This window comes from Salarias fasciatus, chromosome 5, assembly GCF_902148845.1.
Source record: "Salarias fasciatus chromosome 5, fSalaFa1.1, whole genome shotgun sequence".
Taxonomy (NCBI): Eukaryota; Metazoa; Chordata; class Actinopteri; order Blenniiformes; family Blenniidae; genus Salarias; species Salarias fasciatus.
In genome coordinates this window covers 31,058,794-31,075,134 of record NC_043749.1, presented here as the reverse complement: position 1 = coordinate 31,075,134, position 16,341 = coordinate 31,058,794, and positions in this window count along the sequence as shown.

Genomic DNA, 16,341 nt, shown 5'->3' with positions numbered 1-16,341 from the left:
GAGACAGAAGGCGAAGCAGCCAGAGGTAAAGACCTCCACTGAGCTGATAGAGTGTGTGTGTGTGTGTGTGTGTGTGTGTGTGTGTGTGTGTGTGTGTGTGTGTGTGTGCACGTCTGAGAAAAGATTTCCAACCTGTGCATAATCTTACTGTAAATCTTCTGTCAGCTGCTCGATAAAGTATGAAGATTTTTTCCTGCACTGTTCACAGTTCAGAAATCTTAAAATGTTTTGAGAAAAACACTCCAGTATTTGTCTTCGTCCTCGTTCAACCAGTTTATTCACTGTTTTTGCTTCAGTTTCACTTGATTCAAATCAGATACTTGAAGATCAATGCGATAAGAAGTTGTTTGTCAATACATGATTCAGTTAAATGATTATTTTAACACAGATCCAGGATCAGAAAGACAAAACAGCCTAACTTGAGCCTGGAATTTTGATGAAGAGGAAAAAAAACATTTTAGTTACATGTACTGTTTTTTGAGGAAGAAGTGTATATTTGAGTAAAATATACATTAAAAACACCCCAAATTCTAATTTAAATGCAGAGATAATTGAAAAGTATTGAGGAAAATTACAAGAGCTGTAAAGTAATGTAAAACTATAAAGAAGAAATCAAAGTGAAACGGATTAATTAGAAAAAATTTAAAAGAACGTGGGGTTTCTTGATATTTCTTTAGAGTTGAATTCATTCAGCTTTTTCTTTCATCCTAATTTCATCTGTCAAGGTTCGATTGAGAAGCATCAGATGGAAAAAGATCAGATATTTCTGTTCAAACAATAAATAAATCCTGAAGTGAAGTCGAGATATGTGCTGAATCTCCCTGAGTCTGATTGATTCTCAGCAGTTTGACTGTGTCCGCCTGCTTCTGGAGAGTTTCGCAGAAGAATCCAGGATGTGCCGCAGCAGCCGTCCCTCTCTGTTCATTTATTAAAGACTTTCTTCCTCTCATTCTTCCCCTCCGTGTCGTCTCACATCAGCGTCAGCTGATCCTGACGCTGCTGCAGCTCGCTGTTGCCGTGGTTACACAACCGGTGACCCCGATGCCCCCACCCCCGACCCGTCAAACCGACCTCTGATGTTCAAATTACCCACTGTGTCTCCATAACTGAGGACTGTCTAAGGGACAGACAGAGAAAACAAGGCCAGCAGGTGGAGGAACAAATGTCTCGACAGTGTTTCCCGCCACATCTTTAAACGCGACACAACGTTTCTGGGAATTGTTCTGCGGCGATGTTTTCAAGTGAAAATGCAAAACTTCCGTCACGCTTTGTGTCTGTTTACATGACAACGATGCTCGGAGTCCCTGAAAACACAACTTTTTGAAAATGGTTCCAAAGTGGAACTTTTTGACGATGCTCCGGCTCCGTCTCCATGGAAACGGGGGGAAAGATATTCCTCAACTGTCCCACAATAGGGAACTTTGCGTCGACATAGCAGCCAGTTGGACATTAGTTTGAATCTGAGAGGAGTCACCAGCACTCCACCCTGGAAAAGTCCTCTTTTGCTCCCTCTGGAAGTTTATCGACATCTGTTCCATTACTTTAACCAAGCACTAAAATGGTTCTATAGTAGATAGTCAGATGACCTCTGACTCTTTCATGACCTTCACCCCGAGGTGGCAGTGGGTTTGTCTGACTGACCTGCTGGGAGACATGAATTCAATCTTCTCATCTCCAGAATGCAGTTTTGTGCCAATCTGTTCTTATTCCAGATTATTTAATGCTTCCAGCATCAGTTTACCATCCTGGAGATCACAGACAGTAATGACAGTATCACATTTCTGCTCTGACAGGTCAAATATTCACCTCTAAACACCGACTGAAACCTTTCACAGCATTTTTGTTTCTATCCACAAACTCAGGAAATAGTGTGTAATATTATGTTGGCTATTTAAAGCATCTCGCTCTCTCTCTCTCTCTCTCTCTCTCTCCCAAACACACATACACACATACACACACACACACACACACACACACACACACACACACACACACACAATCTTTGTTTTATATCTTTGACCCTGAACGCCTTATAAAGAATGCAGGAGATGCTTTATATAGGTATGGGATTGCATATGTCATTGTGTGTGTGTGTGTGTGTGTGTGTGTGTGGGGTGGGGGGGGGGGGGGGGGGGGGGGGGGGGGCATGTTAGTTAATGGCTCTGGTCTCTCTGTGCTGCAGGCTGAAGCCAAATCACATGTTGGGAAGGTCTCAGGAGACTGATAGAATAGATGAGAGGCTGGAATGAGAAAGTGAGCCTGCATTGTGTGTGTGTGTGTGTGTGTGTGTGTGTGTGTGTGTGTGTGTGTGTGTGTGTGCGAGCGTGTGTGTGGGCATGCGTGCATCCAGGAGCACAAGTGTGTGCATGTGTGCCTTACAGTGGATGTAATTAATAATGTTTGCGGTCAGTAGCTACATACAGCTGTGGTACTGAGGTGTCTGGATGCAGGGGAACGGAGGAAGAGGCGGATATGAAGCCGTTCTCCAACCGAGACATGGAACATCAACAACATCACATAAGCACAAAGCTACACTGGCAATAAAGCACACAGAGTTTGCGATGTGCTGAACAGTATTTTCACAGTGGAGTTGCTGAATGCATCGCTCTTTATTCACCAGTGTTTGTGCAGTAAAGCTGCATCAGTTTGTCGGCTCTACTTTGCTTTGGTTCTTTCTGGGGCGGTTTTTTTAATTGTTTTTTTTTTTTGCTTTTTTTTTTACTTTAACCAAATTTCCATCATAAAATTGAGCTAGAAAATATGACATTGTACCAGCTCCTTCAGCATGTCTTCATTATAGAACCATTTTTTGATTATTTCCCACAAAGCCCCTTTAATACATTTAATGCTGAGAATTCAATGTGAAAACTATTGATTGTTATTCAGACATGAGTGCAGTGAAATCCCCCTTTTCATTTATTGAATGAGTCCGGTGTTGTCACAGAAATCTCCCGTCAACAGTCGTTCCGTCTCAGTGGGATTTATGTTATAATCAGTCAAAAGGTTCCCGGCGCCCAATCAGCTGCCATCTTAGTAAATCACAAAGGCTGCAGCTCCACATTCAATGAAAACAGTGGGGCGCATTTGCTCCGTACTGATTCCTTAATGTGGCCTGCAGCGTGCATGTGGCGTGCACGTGGAGCCAAGCACAGCTGTGGAAGCGGTCTGACCACGGAGATTGACAGAAACGGTTTTTGGTGTCATGTCTGCACTCACCGGTTCAGAAGACGTGTGTTGGAATGCTTCATCTCTGCTGCGCCGGCTTTCCTGGTCTTCACGTCGTCTCCTTCCTGCTCGTGGCTTCAAGACGTCTCCTTCCTGCTCGTGGCTTCAAGACGTCTCCTTCCTGCTCGTGGCTTCAAGACGTCTCCTTCCTGCTCGTGGCTTCCTTCCAGCTTCCACCTCGGCCAGTCGTACGGTGACACCATGTCTCTGGAGGCCCGTCGCTCCAAGCGGTGTTTATTTCCTCTGCTGTCATTTCCATAACAGCAGTTTTGTTTTAACGGATCGGGATTGTTGATCCAGAGTCAAACTGGTGGATCACACGTCATCAGGCCTATGCCCTTTGACCCTACCAGGACACAAAACTCCCATAAGTCTGACTCTCGGGGTCACAGAGATGTAAACCCACCAACCCCTGCAAGGTGAAATCCACTCTGAACTACCAAGCTCCACACCGAGGGAACATTTGCCTGTCATGACTGGATTTATATCTATAAATTCACTTACTTAGCTTCATCCGATTGCTGTTAATCAACCTCCACAGTGCGTCTAATGGAATGCTTCTGGAAGTTCTGCTCCCAGTGTTCTTCTACAGGCTCTTGGGTTCAGATGGCGCTCCAGATAACCATGGCATCCCGTCCAGAGTTTGGACGTGCATGCAGGATCTCCGGAGATGTTTGCAGAAACACGCTGTACATCTGAGAACGTGTTCGATTCTGCAATATGACGGCGACGACGTGCGTTAGCATGGAGCAGCTGGCTCCCGCTGTGAATGAATAATGCCGTCAAGGCTCATACCCAGGGAGCTGCCACACACACACACACACACACACACACACACACACACACCTGACTGTACTGAACACTCTGGAATGATGTGAGAACTTCGGCGTTCTGTTGGATTTTAGCAAACGTGCAGAACATGTTATGATGACGTGTTCGGGCTGATGTGTACGAACACGTCGCACAGCACGGCGGCTCCTGAACGGGTGAGTGAAAACTCGTCCGTGGCATCAGCCACAAGCCGTTCCTTCAGAAGGTGGAGTTTCTTCACAGGCGTCGATGTGGCTTCACCGTCAGCGCGGTGCTTCATACCAGTGCTGCTTGAAAGAAGCTGATTATTTAAGTGATTTCAACAAGAAGAAGAGGCAAGATGAACAGATCAATGCAATCAGAGAGAAGATAACGACTGACTGAGGACTCGTTCGCCCGTCCACTGAGCATGTGCAGAACAATCACTATGACCGTGTTGTGTTTTCACCCGTTTCCACAGAGCTGGAGCGTTTTCAAAGAGTTGTTTTCAGTTGTGTTGTCATATAAACGTACCCCGATTTCATTTTCACAGATGTTATCATGTGAACGATGCTCAAGTTTATTCAGGACCAATGAGGAGTTCGGAGGTTCGTGTGACTGTAGCCGTCAGAAACACACATTTACCATTTTATTTAGTTTTTATGAAGACATGAAACAGTGAAGCTCACGGTCAGTTAATTTAGTGCGAACCTAAGACATAACAATGGTTTTGAAATCACAGTAACTGTGGCTGAGTTACTGTTTGAGCACTTTGAAACATCTTAGTTCTGGAACCATCCATCCACCCATCCACCTCTAAACCAGGACCGGGTTGTGGGGGCTACAGTCTAAGCAGGGATGTCCGGACTTCCCTGAGCCCAGACTCTTCCCCCAGCTCTTCCAGGAGGATCCCGAGGCGTTCCCAGGCCAGTTCTCCAACCATAAATCTTATTTTTCTCCTTGTTTCTATCGCTGTTACACCAAACCTCTCATGTCCTCCTTCACTACATCCATCAGTGTTCTGCCAGGTCTTTCTCTTCAGGCACGTCCATCACTATCTCTCCTCAAATAGACTCAGATATGAAGTCATTGAACATTTTGAGTCCTCTGGGACCAACTCAAGTCCTTCACTCACTGGAAAGAAGACATGGCGCCGTCTTTCTCGTGTGTACGTGAAGGCAAATGCGACAAGCTTCATTTTCCCCAAGAAATGGACGTATTTCTCTGAGCTCCATCAGTCGTGGCGTCGTGCAGGACAGTGGTCCCATCATACATCAGTGCTTCATTCCAAACACATCGGACCCTCGGGACTTCAGGCACCAGTGTGCGTCATGGCTGCAGGGTAGGGAATGTCGGTGCGGGGGGAGGGGGTCAGTGGGTCCTACGCTCGCCTGGTCGATTGCTGTCAAGGGACCCCGAGGCGAAGAGGAGAAGGATGACGTGCGAGAGCAGCGTGTACCTCTATACCTGACTGACAGAGCTGGCTTTAAGTCTCTGAACGTGTCCCCAGGATTCCCAGGATAGAGTCTCAAACTGCATTTGAGAGATAAGATCTCTCTACTTTCTGAAAATAGGATGTAATAAGTCGTCTTGTCGTTGAGAGTAAGATCACTGACATTGGGTGAAGCTGAACCAGCTGAGAGATAAACAGCCGCGGTGTGACAGTGAAATGCATCACCTGGCAAAGCCCGAGCAAAGCTGTTGTTTTAAATTCCATTGTAGCACTTTGAGATTTGTTTTACAAATGTAAAGTGCATGACAAATAAAATTCATTATTATTATTATTATTATTAATGCTAAACTTTTCCGAAGCCAGAAAGATGCATTTTTACCCGGAAAGTCACGTAAACAGGACCTTCAGGTCGCAGAGTAACCCCACGTGCAAGTTTATGAACTAATGAAGGAAATTTACGCACAGGGAGAACATGTACACCTGACACAGAAACGCCTGGCATTTTAACCCATGACCTTCTCACTGTGAGGTGAGAGTGCCAACCACTGCTCCGATGGTTTCATGAAGCCGTCAGTCTTTGGACCAGGTTGTAATCACTTCTGATTGGGACTTTTTCAATCGCTCAGACAGACTCTGTTAAAAGCTGGCAGCTGAATCAGAGAACTGACGATGTGCCCAGAAGCTTTCCGCTGTGTTTTCAATATGCAGAGGATTTATTTTTTCCTGCACGACGGCCTTTAGCTCCCCGGTAGCTAAATAAAGCATGTCATACCGCACAGGTAATAAAATCAGATATGCTAATCTAAGAATAGTCCTAACCTCAAGTCCTCAACAAAACTTAATATAGATGTGGGAAATCTCTGAAACGTTCCAGTTTTTTCATCGATCTCCGAGGTCACTTCATGCTCAAAGGGGAGAAAAGAAGAAACGTACAACGGCCGGCACGTCACCGCTCACACATCAAGTACAGCAGCTTCACTGAACACGCCATCTCCGGCTGTGGCGGTGTTCTGGAGTGTGAGTGTGTGTGTGTGTGTGTGTGTGTGTGTGTGTGTGTGTGTGGCCTCGTTCTCCGTCAGCAGGGAGGAGAAGAGTCGCAGGCACAGATGGAGCGGTGAAAGAGACCAGAGTGTTTGTTTGCATGAGAGACGAGCCTCTTTTCTTTTTTTGGCAGGCATTAAATACCGACAGACTTTAACGGAGCTGCAAACTAAACCTGAGCGAGCCAAGAGAGCAGCAGCGAGCGCGACAGTGATGGAGCGAGTCCACGCCTGCTTTTCGCCTGAGTCAGTGCTACAGCCGCCGATTCATCGCGCCTGCTTGTTGTTTTTGCAGTTGTGGTTCCAGTCGAGTACGAAGCACCTCAACCAGTCCATCGTCTCCGTTTTAATGCTCTGGTGTTTGATGCACAAGTTACTCCTGCAAGAGGCGGGTGTGACGGAAATCGGTTATGCCGCCATGAAAGCTAGCAAGCTAGCATCAGCCTGAGAGCTGTCCTGTCAGAGTGAGTCTGGAAAATTCCTCCTGTAGCTGCTGCTTTCTGCATATTTTTCCAGACGTTTCACCAGAAGGTTACATTAAAATTGACTTGATGTTCAAATTGTAGCCAGTTTGGGGAGTAATTGTTGAAAATATTGACATTTTTAAAATTTAGAAAGTTATCCTGGCTGTATTTTCCCAGTCCGGCCCACTCAGGATGAAATTGGTCTGAATGTGACCTCTGGACTAACGTGTTGGACAATCCTGCCCTAAAGTGACCATATGAATGACTGAATGAGTCTCTTTGTTTGTCCGTCCTGAGATGTACCCTGTCTTTCGAGAATCAAGGGAGACAATCTGTCTCTCATGCCAGTCCTCGCTATACAGTCACTGGTCTGGGATCTGAAGCAAGGTCTTGATTATCCTGGAAGGTTTAGCAAGGTTCTCAGGAACTCGGTGCGCTCCTGGCATGGTCACCGAAGGTGGACATGTTGGAGCTGAAGGACAAAAACAACACGGTGCAAAATCCCCTCATGAATCAGGAACATAGAAGACTGTGTACCTGCTCCAGCTTAAGGTCACTGCGATGTGGTCCTGGAACAGGGCCTGAGGGCGGGCCTGACCGCAGGACTGCTGGGCTCAAGCCGACAAGGCCACACACTTGGACAAAACAGGCAAGCATGCATGAGAGCTGCAAAGGCAGGAAAAATGAAGCTAAAGATACCAGCTGTGGGGGTAGAGGGCTTTTCAACATCTGGAAACATGACAAAATGCATCATTTTTGAGGGTTCGTTTCAGAAAAGTTCAATTTAAACGCTTTGGAAACAATGCCCGTATACACAACTATGGCATAAATTATGGAGTTAGCATGCAAGATCATGAACTGGTGTTGTCGGTTGTTTTTGTAACAAAGCCACACAATAATATACTCTAAACTTTAACAATGGGTGCTGCCGGGGCTGCAGCCGCCCCTGGTGGTGGCTGCAAGCTGTAGCACTTTACATTAGCGTTGACTATAAAAATATAAAAAAAGTATGTGTGGAATGGATTTACACAGAACTGTGGGCATATGTGGAAAAATCTATTTTAAAAGAAATTAAATTTAAATTGAGACTCCTCCCGTCGCAGCTTCTTCCCAATAAAACAACGACGGCAGACAGCAGACGAGAATATCAGGTTTTTTCACAGGCAATACTTCCAAAAAAATCAAAATCAAATGTTCCCGAGGATGACAAAGGTAAAAACGACAACATTGTGGCAGCTGAAGCTGAAGTCACGTCAGCTACAGCTTAGCACAACCCGTCTCCTCAGAAGACAACAGCGGGCGCTGCGGGTAATAGTCAGTTGGTGCCATTTCTGCCCGCACTGTGAAGAACAGGGTTCCCGGTGGCGGAGACACTGAGGAGCCCGTTCAACAAAACAAAATATCCTGGAAGAAGATTTTGCTCAGAAAGTTTTGAGAGATCGTTGTTTTGTTTTGTTTTGGGTTTTTTTGTTTGTTTTTTGTTTGTTTGTTTTTTTTGCATCTTCAGCACCAAGGACAGCACTTAAAATGGCAGTTATTTACTGCTGTGAAAGTGTTTCTGTTCTCGTTCCGAGATGGATTGTCATTACGGTGACTGTCAACTCTAAAACTACGAGGTCCAGGAGAATCTAGGCTGGGAGTCCTGACACTGTGGAGGAAACGTTCTTAGTGTCCATCTACTGAGAAAAATACGACCATGGTTCACATGACCGTCCCACGCAGGACTGAGCTCCAGAGTTTCCACAAAGTTTGGTTTTTCCACGATTTACACAATACCAGGGTCACAGCTTTTCTCAAAAAGTTGTGTTTCCAGCGGTTCCAAGTACCGTATTGGCCCGAATATAAGACGACTCTGATTATAAGACGACCGGTATTTTTCAAATATCATTTTGCAAAAATAAAAATATGTTGAAGACAATAAGGTTACTCATAAAATAACTTTTTATTGTACAATTATTCTAAACTCAAAAACTCACAACAAAGATAACATTTCATGTGATTTAAGATAAAAAAAAAAATTACTGCAGTATTAAAGGTGTAATACAGGATTTTCTTGAAAAGACGATGTATCACAACATACATCACTGTCTAAAAACAAAACAAGTCAGTATTTAAAATCAAAGCCGCTAGCTCAAAGCTAACTATTAATGGAAATGCCATTAACATGCTAACAGAATTAGCATCTGCATTGAAACTTCAAACAAACTGACAAACACAAGTATCAATTTCACCTCTATCCACAACATCAACTAAGTATATTCGATTACTTACAGGCATATACACAGCTCACAAAAATTAAAGGAACACTTTAAAGAAACACATTAGATACATCAGATCTCAATCTGAAGTTGAATATCTAGACAAATGTAACCCCAGTCCCATGTAGCTAAAGAATTTGAACTTCAAAATAATAGGGGTATTATAGTACAATGGGACGGGGCCTAGGTTCGTCTGGCGCAACCTGTAATAACTTAAATTAACTTGACAGTGCCTCCAATAAATCTTAAGAAGTAACCAAATTTGATACTTCCCCTTTAAAATAAAACTCCCTATAATCTGATTAATACTTATCCCAAAGTATACTTTTGTAATTACTACACAGAATTTAATCAAACAATAATAATTTATTACAAAACTAAGAATTGCAAAAATTAAATTCACTGTTGACCTTCAGTTTCACAAATAATGCTCACAAAAAAAAAAAAACAACCTCAATTAATACTCTGGTTAATTAGACCCACAAATGATCTCTGGTGATCTGAATACAAAGTCCAGCAATTCAAATTGATCAGAAACTTAAACGTCCACAGCCCACATTCACACACACATTCACACTGGGCTAAAATAAAAAACGTTGTAGGCCCAGTCGATGCTTGTGAGCGGGGAGGCCAGAAACAAATGGCCGCTTCACTGACAGAAATCAGCAGAAACAAAAAAGCACGTGCAAAGTGTTTAGAGTACTCACAAATCTGCAGTCAGAGAAGTAGAAGGGGGAAGAAGGGGCAATTGGCAAGTTGCAGTTGCAGTGGCAAGGGGGTGCAGCGTGCAGCAGCACGTGGCAAGGGGATGCAGCGTGTAGCAGCAAACCAGATCCAAGTACAACAGCGACAACCTCTCCCACGGTCCAGGGCCCTCTCGGTCCTCGCTCTCTCCAGTGTATGGCAACAGTCCAGTCCTCTGGCAGCTTCACAGGGTTGACCAACATCCACCACAGGACGACTCTTTGTCAGCCTTGGACGTTAGGAGGGCTTTCACAACGTGTTTAATCCTTACAGCATTCCTCCTCGGACGCTGAAAACAGCCTCTGCTATTATCAACGTGTTGCGCACGTAGGCCATGCTAAGCCCCGCCTACCCGGAAAAGTGCGATCAGGATTGGTTCAGAAGAGATGCATACAAAGATCAGAGGATAACAAAATGCTTCACTTCCCCGCAATAAACGTGGTCTCACATCCTTTTTGCAAAAAAAAAAAAAAAAAAAAAAAAAAACATATGAATGGATTATAAAACAAGCTCTTTTATCTCTGACATCTTAACTGTAAATTAAATGACTGATTTTAACCTTTTTAAATTTTATGAGCCGACATTTTAACACTTCATGAACTATTATTTACAAACATTTTATTATTTACACAAATGAAAGAAAATAATAGCCACAGGGCTACAATCTCCCCTTTCTAAAAGGTGTCGATGTCCTCATCGCACGAATTTAAATCCGTCACATCCAGTGTATGTCGATATCAATGTCTGGCAAGTATGCTACAGACTAGAGTCACAAATATGTTTATGTCATGGTACATCATCCCAACTTTGACGTAGCAATGGGGAGTCTCTTTTAATAATGATCCTCAACCCTCTATGAACAACTACAATAGGTTCATTGGTGGAATGGCCAGGTCTATCATAGCTTAATCGCACAACTGGCTTCACTTGTCTCCGGGTGGGACGGTTACAGACAGGCTCGGCACTACCTTGGGACTGACTAGCAGAGGGGAGCTCTCCCCCTTCTAGTCCCATGTCCACCACAGTGTCCTTTGGAAGTTGCCGAATTTGCTCTGCACCTTGTCCTTCCGGGTTTGCATCCACATTCTCCTCAGTATCCACATCAATGTCTTCATCCATACTATGAGGCGGAGTTGGTGCATTTTCCATGGGGAGATCTCCTCTGAAATGATCCGCCAGCAGATCAAGTGCCAGTAAGATTTCCTCCCTCCGGTCAGCAGGTAAGTTCCAGTTTTGCTCTTCATCTTCCGAGTGGTATTCCTGGTTGGGATTATCAGATGACTTTTTCTTTTGATGTGATCGTGTCACAGGTCTCTGTGGTAGTTGTTTCACTTCCAGGTCTGAAGGAAATCTGACCAGATACCCTATGGGTAAAAGGTGGTCCCTGTGCAAGGTCTTGACCATGCCTTTACCCTTTTCAGGTTTTACTCGGTACACAGGTAAGTCAGGTAATTTTTCGATGACAACATAAGGGTCAGAATGCCATTTGTCACCAAGCTTGTGCTTTCCAGGTAAGCCCAGGGCTCGTATGAGCACACGATCCCCTTTCTCCAAAACTTGGTCTCTCACTCTGTTGTCATAGTACCGCTTGTTTTTGTCATGTGACTTATTAGCAACTGTTACTGCTAACTCATATGCCCTTTTTAGGTCACTTTTCAGTTTCTCAACATACTGCAGGTAGTTGCGAGAGTCATCTCCATCCGGAGAAGTTCCAAAACACAGATCAATGGGCAGGCGAGCCTCGCGCCCAAACATCAAGTAATACGGAGAGTAACCAGTTGCATCGTTGCGAGTGCTGTTGTAAGCGTGGACGAGCGAACTGATGTACTGGCTCCAATGTTGTTTTTGACTGGGTTGGAGAGTACCGAGCATGGACAAGAGCGTCCGGTTGAAGCGCTCAGGCTGAGGGTCACCTTGGGGGTGATATGGACTTGTTCTGGATTTCTTTATGCCCAACATGCCCAGGAGCTCTTTAATGAGACGGCTCTCAAAATCGCGCCCTTGGTCGGAATGGATTCTAGAGGGCAGGCCATAATGAACAAAAAATTTCTCAACCAGCACCTTGGCAACGGTGGTTGCTTTCTGGTCTTTGGTTACAAAGGCCTGTGCATATCGAGTAAAATGGTCTGTCACCACAAGAACATTGGTCATCCCTTTTGTATCAGGCTCTATAGACAGAAAGTCTATACACACCAAGTCGAGTGGACCACTGCTTGTCATCTGTTTCAACGGTGCAGCCCTATGAGGAAGCGTTTTACGGGCAACACACCGGCCACAGTTTTTGATGTACTGGGAAATGTCTGAGGCCATCTTTGGCCAATAAAATCGATCTTTGACCATGTCAGTGATTCTGTCAACTCCCAGATGGCCAGAATCATCATGAACAGACTTAAGCACCTTAAGACGATGTTCTTTGGGGAGGACCAGTTGGGAAATCTGCCCACCCACCGGTCTGGTGGTTTTCCTGTATAACAGGCCCGACTTTATCAGAAATCTGCTGCTTTCTCGTTGCAGCAAAGCAACATCTGAACTGTGACTCTGGGAGGTAGGCCAGACTCCACTTTGGACAGCTTTTTTAGCAACACTGATGTCGGGATCCCTGTCCTGCGCTTTGCGGAGTTCTTCGGTGCTAAGCTGCTCTAAAGGACTCACCCCGAGATGAGTGGACAAAGCATAAGCAGGGGGAATGACAGTTGGGGGAACTCCTAACTGGTCTATGAAACGGTTGGGCAGTTTAGCTGATTGAGTGACACTAAACTGGCGACAGAGAGCTTTAACACCTGACTGGGGAATGTGTCTCCATCCATCGTCTCCTTCCATGGCGTTCCTGGACAACCAGTCAGCATCCACGTTTTCTCTGCCAGGCTTGTACTTAATGTCGAAGTCATATGTTGTCAAGCTGGCCAACCACCTATGGCCTGTAGCACTCAACTTGGCTGTGGTGAGAACATAGGTGAGCGGATTGTTGTCGGTTCTCACTGTGAATCTGGCACCGTAGAGGTAATCGTGGAACTTATCCACTACAGCCCATTTCAAGGCCAAAAATTCAAGTTGGTGGATGGGGTAGTTTTTTTCCGATTGGCTTAGCTTACGGCTAGCAAATGCCACAGGTCGCAACCCATCAGGGTATTCTTGATTGAGGACCGCCCCAAGCCCGTCCATGCTGGCATCTACATGTAGGATGTAGGGTTTTGTTGCATCAGCAAAAGCCAACACTGGAGCACTGGTAAGACATTGGATGATTTGGCGAAAAGCATCAGCACAGGCTGGGGTCCAACGCTCACCAAAGGGCTCGGATGGTTTGAAATAATCACTAGCATTGGATTTGGTGGGTTTCTTCTCCTTCCTCACAGGAGGGTATCCCTTTGTTAAATCAGTGAGTGGGCGAACTATGGCTGAGTAGTTCTTGATGAACTTGCGATAATAGCCACAGAACCCCAAAAAGGACTGCAGCGACCCCAAGTTGGTGGGTGGCTGCCATTGAGCTACAGCCTTGATTTTGTCTGGGTCAGTCGCAATACCAGCTGCGGACACAATATGTCCCACATACTTTACTTCTGGCTGGCAGAACTGACATTTATCCAGCGAAAGTTTCAAACCAACTTCTGCGAGTCGGTCAAGAACACGCAGAAGACGCTCTTCGTGTTCCTCCAGAGTGCGACCAAACACGATGAGGTCGTCGAGGTAAACCAAACATTGAAGCAGGTTCATATCTCCCACTGCCTTTTCCATCAATCGCTGAAATGTGGCAGGGGCCCCCGTGATGCCTTGGGGCATCCGCTCAAACTGATAAAACCCCAGCGGGCAGATAAATGCTGTCTTTTCCTTGTCCTCCTCAGACATTGCGATTTGATAATAGCCAGACCGAAGATCGAGGACAGAAAACCAACGGCTTCCTGAAAGACTGGCCAAAGCATCGTCAATCCGGGGTAACGTATATTGGTCAGGTATGGTCTTCTGATTAAGAGTGCGATAATCGATGCACATTCTTATTTTCCCATTCTTTTTCCTAGCTATCACTATGGGAGAAGCGTATGGGCTGCGGGATTCTTTAATAATCCCTGCCGCAAGGAGCTCCTGTAGATGTTTGCGAACATCATCGATTTCTGCAGGTGCGAGGCGCCTGACTCTCTCTCGGAAAGGGCTAGGGTCCTTCAGCCTAATATGGTGCTCCACTCCTTTCGCCAAACCCACATCCCACTCAGACAGGGAGAAAACCTCAGGCCGATCAGCCAATTTCTGGGCCAGTCGGGTTTTCCAGTTCTCTGGAATAGGAGAGTCACCAAAATCAAAAATAGCAGGGTCAAGTGTGGTAGGTGGGGTCTCTGCCTGCTGCAGTTGGGTGACAACTTCTGCTTTGTGCACGTATGCGATCACCGTGCCTTTGGGGATGGCTTTTGGTTTGGCAGACTCATTTTTTAACAGCACTGAGAATCTGTTGCAATCCATCTCAGCAGAGAGGAGAACACAGGGGGGCATTAACACTCCAGCTGGAAGTGTCCCGTTGGAAGGAGTCTCTACCACGAGAATACTGTTGTCAAGGTTGTCATTACACAGCACTTTACAAATGGCTGAACGCTCACTACCAGAAGGCACGGTAAGAGGTCCAGGTCCATCCCACTTCACTACTGCCAGAGGATCACTTTGAGACAGCTGTGCATGTATACGCATAGTTTGAGCTACCTTGGGGTCACAATGAACGTCACTGAACCGTGGGACATGACTAAATGCTCGGGCATTGGTGCCAATGATGAGTGGCAGTTTTTCAGGGCCATTACTTTCTGGGCAGACCAAAACAAGCACCACCTGGGGCTCACACTGCTCACCATCTTCAAGAAACTGTATCTCAGCTGCAATGTAGCCTTTATATGGGTAGCTAGTCTGACTTAGACCCCATAGCTCCAAGCTCGAAATGGAGTGAAGTGGTAGATGAGACAAGTGCTTGTTGTAGTAATCTTCGAAAACAATTGACACATTAGAGCCGCCATCCATTAAAGCGTCACATGCCTGCCCTTCGATCATGACTTTCCCCATGCTGGACTCACCAACTAAGCCTAGAGGGATAGCGGCTGGTTCACTGAGCCCGACTGAACTGCTTTTAAGTTGACCAACATGTCCTGTTTTCCCAGGGGAATTAGAAGGGGAACTCTTTTGGTTTTGTTTGAGCATTTGGTTATTTCTGATTAGTTTGCCGATCACTTTTGAGGGGTTCTCAGGGCCACTGCAAGCTTTGGTGATGTGACCATCCTCTCCACAGCGGTAGCAAAAAACACTCTGGTCATCTGTAATGTTATGGCTTTTCTTCAGTTTGAAAGGCGGCCTTGGTTTAAACTTTTGGGGGTACTTCTCCGTTGTTGGAATCTCCTCCTTGGCTGATTGCTCTCTGAACTGATTTAACAGTTGCAAACTAGCCACTTGTTCCCTCAGTGACTGCACTTCAGGGTCAATGTGTAACACTGGAGGTTTCTCTTTGGCTGATAGCTGTTGTACTTTAGCTTCTAAAGTTTTGACTTGACTCCGAAGGATGTCTAATTCAGCAGAATGGGCGGTATTATCATCTGTGGTCCGCACAGTGTGTGCGCTGGTGGTGAGATTCCGTCTTGTGGCTTTCTGATCTTCCTCAATCCTAATCTCACTCAGCAACTCCATGAATGAGGGAGGGTTCCTCAACCTCTCTTTTAAGCGTAACTGGAGTAACAGGATGTCTGACTCTGACGCTGCACCTCTTAATAACTGCTCAACCCGTGCACGGTCTCTGGAAGTGTGGGGAAGTCCTCCCTTCTGGACTGCTTTTGACAGAGCTTTCTCTAATCTCCTCAGGTAATCTGAAAGCCTTTCACCCGACTTTTGCTGCATGGATCGGAATGCAAAATAAAAATCTTCACCAGACCGGGTGGTCCCGAATGCATTCTCAAGGGCTGCTAAATAGTCTTCAGGACGTGCATCTGCATCATTGCACCGAACAGCCTGGATTATCTCAAACGCTGGGCCTTTTACACTTTCAACAATCCTTTTCTTTTTCTCTCTTGCAGAAACTTCGCACTCATCCAGCATTAACTGTGCCTGCTCTAGCCAGTTTTCCAGGGTCTCTTCTCCAGCAGGGGTGGGCATCACTCCTGAAAAGACACGTAACCGGCGGAAAGTATTGTTTTCTGGTGGAGGTCGCATTGTTTTTTCCAACAACTCTCCCACAGCACGAATGATGGAAGCGGGGTCTGACTGTGCGGGTGTGCTTTGCTCTAATAAAGGCTGGAGATCATTCAATGACTTCCCTTCACTTTGCAATAGGTTCATCAACTTCAATGTGAAATCTTCAGGCGGTGCGGTGGCAGGCGTCAGAAGGGTCACTTTCCAAGAGGTTTCACCAT